The sequence below is a fragment of the Octodon degus genome, unplaced genomic scaffold (genome assembly GCF_000260255.1).
Source record: "Octodon degus isolate 3935 unplaced genomic scaffold, OctDeg1.0 scaffold00007, whole genome shotgun sequence".
Taxonomy (NCBI): domain Eukaryota; kingdom Metazoa; phylum Chordata; class Mammalia; order Rodentia; family Octodontidae; genus Octodon; species Octodon degus.
Window position 1 is genome coordinate 28,349,706 of NW_004524583.1, and position 9,807 is coordinate 28,359,512.

At 41.0% G+C, this 9,807-nt stretch overlaps 2 pseudogenes; one reads left to right on the forward strand and one right to left on the reverse strand.

Annotated features, from left to right (window-relative positions):
* The window catches only part of LOC101562912, a 20,726-nt pseudogene that overhangs the window by 840 nt on the left and 10,079 nt on the right, over positions 1–9,807 (forward strand).
* Positions 30–235, reverse strand: LOC101562513 (annotated as a pseudogene).

Genomic DNA, 9,807 nt, shown 5'->3' on the forward strand with positions numbered 1-9,807 from the left:
GTCTGGGAAACTCTTAAGAATTCATTTGACTACAAAAAGGAGCAGACTTTCTGCGGTCTGAAGGGATTTGTACTTGAGGATCCTCCAGTCGGCAGAGGCTCATGCTGAGCATTCTGCAGGCAGAACTGTTTTCAGTCTGCAGCTGCCGGGAAACCTTCACGCGGTTGAGCCCGGCCTCCAGCCGGAGCTGCTGAACCACTCTCTTCATGGCGGAGACGCTGGAAGAGCCAGACATAGTACACCTGAGGGCCGGGCCAACGCTAGGGCCAGGAGCAGGGCAGCGAGGGTCGGCAGGGCCAGAGGGCCAGGCGCGGGCGGGGGCGGGACTCCCAGATGTAGATATTTCTATATTCAAAAAATATGTAGAAAAGATCAAATTGACTCACTGCCATATAAAAACTTTAGCCATGTGTACCAATCTGTATTTTACTTAAGAATTTTAACTCATAGAACACATTCAGCTTAAGAACAATGAGATTTTATTACCTAATGCATCTTATATTTTATAATTTTAATTGTCTGGATTCTTAATTTCAGAACTCTCCCCCCCAAAACAAAAACAAACACAAACACAAACACAAACAAACAAACAAACAAAAGACAAGATCCCTAGAAAGGCAAGGATTTTGGCAAATAATTTTCAGAGCATTCACACAGAAATTGCTTTTTAGCATCTCAGAGTAATAAATTTTTCTCCAGCTCCTTACCATCAGAGTACTGTGGGGCTGAGGAGAGAGTTGAAACATGGAATTAGGGTCCTAACTAGGCTGAAGGTCCTAGCTTATCATTTTGGACTCTTGTTTGATAGCAAAGAGGGTGACAAAGTCACCTGGCTACTTTTTTCTGGCTTGGGGCAGTGAGGGGTCTGAGTTTGGGCATCAGGGGGAGTCACAGGAGGGTGTAGAGCAGTCCTCTGTTGGGTCTCATTGGGGTAGAGCCTGGTAGGTATAGTCTGAGAAAAGCATTTGGTTAAAATTTTGGGTTGTGAATCTGGTAACAGTTTCCACAGGATGAGGGAAATGAAACAGGGGCTACCATAATCAAGCCCTGTAAGGGGCCCTAGAAGGAGAGCGAGTCCAGGGAAGATAGAGTTGCACATACCTTCTCCACCCCATCCCAGGGAGCCTCCTAGGGAGGTCCCAAGTCTTGTAGCTCCCGGGGCAGCCCCCAGGAGAGCCGTGTCTACCAGGATGCCCACATGGTAGGCCTGTTTTATCCTATGGGGTGTGGGTGTATTCTTAAGGAAGAAGGCCTCATGAAACTCTGAGTCTATGTATATGCTGAAATTAGAGATCATAGTCACTGGAGTGCACTGGAGGTGTAATGGAAGGCAAGGAACGGCTGAGGTGTCACACAGAAACATCTGTTTGCCTGTCTGGTGTTGCTTGTCTGGGGGTGTGGTGAATGAAGTGAGTTTGGTGCAAGGAAGCCCAGTGGAGTTTCCCAGGGAACATGCACAGTTGTGAGAAGAGAGGAGTTATGAAAGAGAGAGATATCAATGGCTAGAGGTTTTTGAGGATGGGGCAGGTATGTGTGTTGTTAGAATGGACATGCACAGCCAACACTTGGTGAGGTTGGTGGTCTGGATTAGGAAAGTTGTCAGGGGTGAGGAGGGTTTGTTCACACACATGTAGAAGCTAGTGTAAGGTGTCTCAGGACAAGAAGACCGAGGAGGCAGCGAATGATGGACTTGAGTCCACTCTGATGTTTGGGGGCTATTGGGTATTTGGAATGCAGGGAATGGCCATGGGATCTCTGAGGCGCAGTAGTATAGGAATAGCATATATGGCATAAGTGGGACTAGAAGTGTCTCAGAGTATGTGGTTAACAAGGTAAGAAGAAGGGAGGAGCTGGCTGTGCATGGAAGTTAGGTTTATAGGATGAGCACTGTGGGGAAAGAGGTGAGAGAGACATGGAACTTTTGGATGAGATCTCTCCCCATGAGAGGTATAGAGTACATTGGGTTTACAAGAAAATTATCAGTAAAAAACAATGTCTGGAGTCATCAGGGAATGGACTTGCCTGAAGGTGTCATGTAGTTCTGCAGTCAACACCCACTCTGGAGACTATAAATCTAATACAGCAACTTTAGAACTCAGAAAGAACATTACATGTGGTGTTTGTAAGAAGAGGTTGTTTTTTTGTCTTCTGTTTCGTTTGTTTTTTACCTAAGGTGTCCAGTGAGACTCTGGACTCTGACAAAGATACCTCGATTTGGGCCATGGACCCCAAGTTTTGTTGTTCCTCTTCAATGGCAAGACCAAGCCAGTCAAGTATTGATGGATCTGGCTGTAGCAAATTTTCCTGTGAGGGCAGGGAATGGGATGACTTACCTTCTCTCTGGCAGAAAGGGCAGTCACATTTCCAGTGACCCTTGAGCTTGTAGATAGGACCAGGTCCTAGAGGTGGCTCCAGGTTGGGGCAGACTCTTGCCCAGTGTCCTTTGCTGTACTTGAAATCATCAAGGATGGACTCTGGTGGTAGCATTGTTTAGGCTCAGCATGACCTTGTTAAGGTCCTACTTTGATGAGAGTCCCGAGTGTCACAGCCAAAAGTTGGCATTTGTGTATAGTTAATTGTGGTCTCTATTATTGAAGACCTGGAAAGTCAGGTTAAGTAAGTTTTCTTGTCGGGTCTGAGGGCTGAGATCTGTCTTTTCACCTTGGCACGAATGTCAGGAGCAGATCAGGATATAAAATAGGAATTAATGACAATTGTTTCTTCAGGAGAATCTGGGTCTGTCTTAGCACTTACTTGATTATCAGAATTTGATCTGAGTATCAAGCACCTTGAAATATGAAGTATATGAAATAATAAAATTAAATTCAATATCCTAAAAAAACAAATATAAAGTGTGACCAGAAAGCTATTATTTCTTATCAACCATGGACATTTTAGCGGTTAAACTCCTATAGAATGTTAACAGGTAATAGTTATACTTTCACAGAGAACATCTGACATCAATAGTCATACACAGTGATGTAGTGTAACAGTTACCACAGATGATGAAATCTCCATTTTGTTTAGACATCTCTAAATGTAATGGTATGTACACAGGCTATAGATCACATGAATGTTTGTTGTAAAATTATCATTTGACTGATGACCTCAGGTTGGCTTGACGTGAACCTCTAATAAATACACGAAGCATAAGAAAAAGGTATGAATATATTTAATGTAGCAACTTTTATGAGAAAACCTCATTTGAATTTTTTTTGAAAAAATTTATCTTTTAACCAATGAACAAATTATTTGGGGTGTCTTCCAAGGAGATTATTTGGTGCTCTCTACTGATAATCAAAGGTTGGCCACCCTTCTATCCACCAATCAAGAGCCCTGTCCAACAATCTCTCCCCATTGTAATGATTTTTGTTTAATTATAAACTAATTTTGATATCACTTGACAAACTGGTAACTCAGGAGTATCCATGCTTTTAAGTCTTTGTTTTAAAGCCCAACACATACACAGGACACACATGAGTGCCTGTACAAAATCAGAGGGCACTCAGATATATTTCTGGCCAGGTTAAATTATGATGACCTTTTAAGTTTGTAATTATGAGATACTAGTCAGAACTTTTGTGGGTCAATTAGTAGAACTCTCTTATAAGAACTTGAAAAATATAAAAACCTTTTATTTATAGTTACCAAGTTTGAGAAGGAACAAGCAGACTGAACAGGGTATAAAGATTAGGCACATCCCAATGGAAGAGCGCTCACAAGTCCAGGACTTGCAAGCTGACAAGAAGGGCATTCTAAGGGAGGGGCAGGAAGCCGCAGCCCAGAGTCTCTTTCTTGTGGGTGGCTGTAACAGGATCACCTGCTGAAGTGACTGCAGGGTGGGGGGACTGAGGGGAGAATGAGGTGAACAGCAGGCTCGGCTGGGACAGTAGGCGAGACAAGGGCCTGCGTTTTGTGGGCTATTGTCCTTGAGCATCCATTGCAGAGGGAGCAAGCACAGGCAGCCAGGGAACAATGGTTATTAGCTGTTCTTGGACTGTGTCTTGTTCCAAACTGAGAAACCTGAAGGAAAAAGAGAATGTAGATACATGTTGGGAGTGGCAACGAACATGAGGAACGCAGGACCGGCTGGCAAAGACAGATGAGAGAAAGACTGGGGAGAGGGAGCAAAGAGAGAGAGGTATCTCCCCAGACCCTGAAAGGTGAGCGGTCAGGATGTGAACTAGCATATGTACTGCTACAGTGGCAGCAGACAATGGTGGCTCTGGCGGTGGCCTGCGGCAGCAGCTACAGAAGCTGTGGCTCTGTGGGGCAGGGCGTACAGGAATCTGGGAATGAAGGGGTCCATGGGGAAGGGTCAGGTTGAGGTCTGGTGGGGGCCTTTGCTAGTAGAATCTGTTGGGGACTACATGACAGGCAGAGCTCAGGATGATTGCGGAGAGAAAAGAAAATAAGGATTAGGGGACCGCAGTCCGTTTTCCACTGCAGCGACCAAAGTTATCTAAATCAATGAAGGTGTCACAGTCAAGAGTTTCTTTATGGGGGGGGATGCAGATAGTTCCATTGTCCAACTTGTATTGTGGCCGGCCAGGCAGTCTGACAGAGAAAAGTGAGGCATTGGGATTTGAGCTCAGACAGTTGGAGGGATGCCCTGAGGACTGATTTGAGACAGGAGAGAACAGAGGTGTGGGTGGAAGGGGTGGACGAGTGTTAGCAACAGTGGCAAGAATACAGACGAACGTGACAGAAATAGACAGGAGTGCAAAGACAAATATCATTTGAGATAAATCCCAAAAGGGATGAGAGACTGAAGCTCTCCCAACGGACATCTCCTGTCAGAGAGGAGGTCGAATTGAGGGGAGGAGTGGCGTGGTGTCGACGTGACTTGTGAAATGAGGGCATGAAGCCAGGAGAAAGTGAGTCATCCAGGAATGACAATTATCTTCAAGACTTGTAGAGAAGGAAAGAGCAAATGGAAGTACAGAAAGCTATCTCAGCCAGGCTAAGGTTGGGGAGGGAGCGTGAAGGGCAGAGAAATGGCCTCTTCATCTCCCCCCAAAAAGCAAGCTGGACAACGGGAGAGGTTTGTCCTTTAAGGTGGGTTGAATGAGCGATGAAGGATTTGGATGTTGTGGGCATTTAGGTCAGCAAGGGAGGTCCGAGGCTTAAGGTCCACTCAGAAGGGCTGGCAGTAGACTGGGGCAAGGCCCTGGGTGGGAAGGACTGGCAGGGGCCTTGGTATCCTCCTGGGATTCAGGCACCAATTGTTAGGTATGAACACACGCACTCAACCAGACCAGGCACTCTGATGCGAGAAGGTTTATTGGAGGTAGGAGTAAGCGGGCTGGCTGTCTAGTTAGTGGACCAAGACAGCAGTGAACAAGGCAAAGCACAGGGCATTTACGGGGCTTTGTGCAGAGGGTGTTCGCGGGCTGGAACAGCCAAGGGAGAGCTAAGCTTGGCAGGGCTACCTGGTCTGTGGGGACTTTTGATGTTAACAAAGGAGAGTTTCTGTGGTTTTTTTTGCCTGGGTCAAAGTCAGGCAGAATTGTCCTGCAGTTTTGGCCGTAGCTTGGGGCCAAAAGGAACTGAACCTTGGAGTGACGTTGAGGGTCTTAACTTATCAATTACATTGCCTAAAATATAATAAATTAAATATGGTTTTGCGTTATCTTCTTAAATGTAGTTTTTTACATTGATGAATAAGGGCCAGGGATATAGCTCAGTGGCACAGCTCCTGTCTAGCAAGTGCAAGTCCTGAATTTGATTCTTAGTTCCAAAATGCACAAACAAAATATTCCTGATTATAATGCACATTTTTTTATTAAATGGACTCTGTGACTCCATTTTATTAAATGGAACACTCAGTGTTCCATTCTCTTTCTTCTTTCTTTCTTTCCTTCTTTCTTTCTTTCTTTCTTTCTTTCTTTCTTTCTTTCTTTCTTTTTATACCTGGGATCGAACTCAGGACCTTGCACTGACCAGGCAGGTGCTTATGCCACTGAGGCATCTCCTCGACCCCGGGTGTTCCATCCTAAAGTACTGATTCAACACTGCATCTAGATTTTGTATATATGTTCCCTGTATAGCAATAATTTTTGATGACAATAGATTTAACAATTTACGTGAATGTGGTTTCAAATATATTCTAGAAATGACATAATTCTAATACATATACAATAATTTTGTAATTTTCCCTCTTTAAATGCTGTACTTGTAATTTAGTCATGTAATATTTAAATCTTTAAATCTAACTATAGATAAATTGTGCATTTCTTTTCTTTTCTTTTTCTGTTTTTTCTTTTTTTTTTTTTTTTGTAGTACTGGGGATTGAACTCAGGACCTTGCGCTTGCCAGGCAATTTTGGCACTTCTTAATGAATGGTTTTTATTTTTTTTTATTTTATTTTATTTTTATTTATTTATTTATTTTTTGGCAGAACCGGAGATTGAACTCAGGCCTTTGAGCTTGCCAGGGAAGCGCTTATTCCACTGAGCCATCTCCCCAACCCCTAATGAATGGTTTTTAAATAACTGTTAAACTCAAGTGGAAATACGGTCCCCTGTTTTTGGAAAAATGTAATTCTTAACATATCCAGAAGATGTCTTCATTGTCCTTTAGTTTTCACAAGTGCTTTCACCACAGTGCTGTGACAGAATCTATCACTAAATGGATCAACTTATGAAAGTGACAAATTATGAAATTGACATAGTCTGTTGCTTCCTTTATGATTATTTATAAATGAAATGTGGAATATATTACTTCTATGCTTTAAAGTGTCTTTTTATATACCAAAGTAGGAAAAAGCAGTAAGTCATCACTGGACAAAGTTCAGGAACAAAAAAATACTTAAAACAGAAAAGCTACAACTTATAATATATCCATGTAACAATTTCCATCTCTTCTTTCAGCTATGTTCCCATGGGGTTTAATAATTCCAGGGTTTTTGTGTCATTTTCACGTTCACATTAAATTTTGAGAGGTAATTGCTATACTTTCTAAATTTTAATTATATCTGTGTTCTTCAAGTACAATACTTTTAATTTACATTTTGATGGTTAGACTAAAATAAGAAATATAGGGGCCGGGGAGATAGCTCAGTAGAATAGGTGCTTGCTTGGCAAGCACAAGGTCCTGAGTTCGATCCCCAGTACCACACACACACAAAAAAAAATTAAATTAAATTAAAATTAAGTAAGAAATATACTTGGACATTGCTCTGTGCTAGATAGAATGCAGACAGACCAACCTTGAAAAGCTTTCTCATATACAACTGATTTTACATGAAAGCAGTGAGGGAGTGATGCTAGCATAATTTGGTGGAGTTCTGCATTTTTTTCTTTGTGGCATTAGGATGTCACTGAAGTGTATATGATTCCACTGAAAATACCTAGATAGGTCAACATATAGTTACATGCACCTCATAAGGCATTAGCCCTAAGTCCAGCCCTTGGAAAATCATTAATATGGCATTAAAATATGTGCTAGTGGTTGGTGCAGGTTTAAAGCAGTTTGTGATTAATTCATGATCCAACGCCGGGGTTACGGGTTGAGGGCTACACCCGCCCTGGGGCAGGCAGCTGAAGGCAGTAGAAGGAAGGAAGGATGCGGTCTCTCTGACAGTGCTCCTCCCTTTGGCTCTTGCTCTCTCTGCTCTTAGCTGCCACCACGAGCTGCTGCCCTCTGCCCTGTGCCGCTCTGCCTTGGAGCCAGCCGACTATGCACTGAAGCCTCAACAGACTGAGCTAAATAAACCTTTCCTTCCTTCATTTTGGATGTGTTTTATCTCAGCAATGAGAAAAATGTAACTGAGATGCAAACCTCATCAAAAAAAGGAAAGAAAAAAAGCAAATTCAAGTAATAAGGAACAAAAAAGACAAAATTACTAAAATCCCTATCGAAACTCTGAAGATCATAAATACCGACTTCAAAAATCTTTACTTATAAGATGGAAAACACAGAAGAAATGGACAGATTCTTAGATACATATGAATTACCAATGCTAAATCAAGAAGGTATAAAACTCCTGAATAATCCAATATCAATCAATGAAATTGAAAAATATAATAAAAAACCTACCAACAAAAGAAGCCCAGGTCTGGATGGATTCACAGCTGAATTCTACAAGAAATTTAGGGAAGATTTAATCCCAATACTCCTCAAACTCTTCAATTAATTGAAAAGCAAGCAGTTCCCCCTAACTGATTTCAGGAGGGAAGTGTTACACTGATACCAAAGCTAGAGAAAGACCCAACCAAAAAAGGCAACTACAGGACAATCTCCCTTATGAACATACATACAAACATCCTCAGTAAAATACCAGCAAATAGAATGCAACATATCATCCAATAAAAGAGAAGATTACACACCATGATCATGCCAGGGATACAGGGATGTTTCAACATACGCAAATCTATAAATGTAATACATCATATCAACAGAGCCAAAAGTAAAAACCATATATGATCATCTCAATAGATACATAAAAAGTTTTCGACAGGGTCCAACACTGATTTATAATTTTATTTTATTTATTGTATTTTATTTTTTTTACAAGTGATACAGAATTGATTTCACTTAACAAAGTAACATGAATTTCATAGTATTTGTTGTAATACATAGTGTGATTTATAATTTAAAAAAAAAACTACAGAAAATTGGAATAGATGTCCTATACTTTAATCTGACAAGAGCCATCTATGAGAAACCAACAACCAACATCACTCTATACAGACAAATACTGAAAACTTTTGATGCAAAATCAGGTAAAAGACAAGGATGTCCACTGTCACCACTCCTAATCAATATCGATCTGGAAACAGCCAGAGTCATTAGATAAGAGAGAAATAGAAAGAAGAGGAATTGGGAAGGAAGAAGTTAAATTATTATTATTCACAAATGACGCGATGTTCTACATGGAAGACACAAAGAACTCCATCAGGAGAGTCTTAGAATATAATAACTATTTTCAGTAGTATAGTAAGATACAAAGTCAACACCAAAAATCAGTAGCACTCCTATACACAAACAACAAACTCATTGAGAGAGAAATTAGGGAAATAATAATAATACAAAACCTTCACAATAACATACAAAATAATTAAATACTTAGGAATTAATTTAACAAAGGAAGTAAAAGACCTAAACAATGAAAACTGCAATACTCGGAGAAAGGAGATCACAGAGGGTTTTAGAAAATAGATATTCCTTGCTCATGGATAGGAAGAAACATTGTGAAACTGTCCCTATTCTTAAAGCTGTTACACAGATTTAATGCAATCCCTATGAAAATAACATTAGCATACCTCACAGATCTAGTGAAAATATTCCTAAAATTCATTTGGAACCAGAAGAGACCTAGAATAGCAAAGGCAACAGTGGTCAACAATGGCAAAGCAGGAGGCATCACAATCCCTGACTTGAAATTATACCGCACGCCTACTGTGATAAAATCATACTGGTACTGGCAAAAGGCAGACCTGAGGGTCAAAGGAACAGGTCAGAAGATGCAGATACAACTACAAACACACTCAGATACCTGATCTTTGACAAAGGGGCCAAATGTTCACTGGAAGAAAGATAGCCTCTTTAACAAATGGTGCTGGAAAACTGGCTTTCTGCATGCTGAAAACTAAAACTAGATCCATGTCTATCACCATGGTCTACACTAAGGTCAAAATGGATTAAAAATCTAAACATTAAAAGAGAAACAGTAAACCTACTGGAAGAGAAAGTAGATAGATTTTTTGAAGACATAGGGGTAGGTGGAGTGTTCATAAACAAAACCCAAACAGTATAGGAAATATTTTAAAGAATCAACAACTAAAATCCCATTTTACTGAAAGT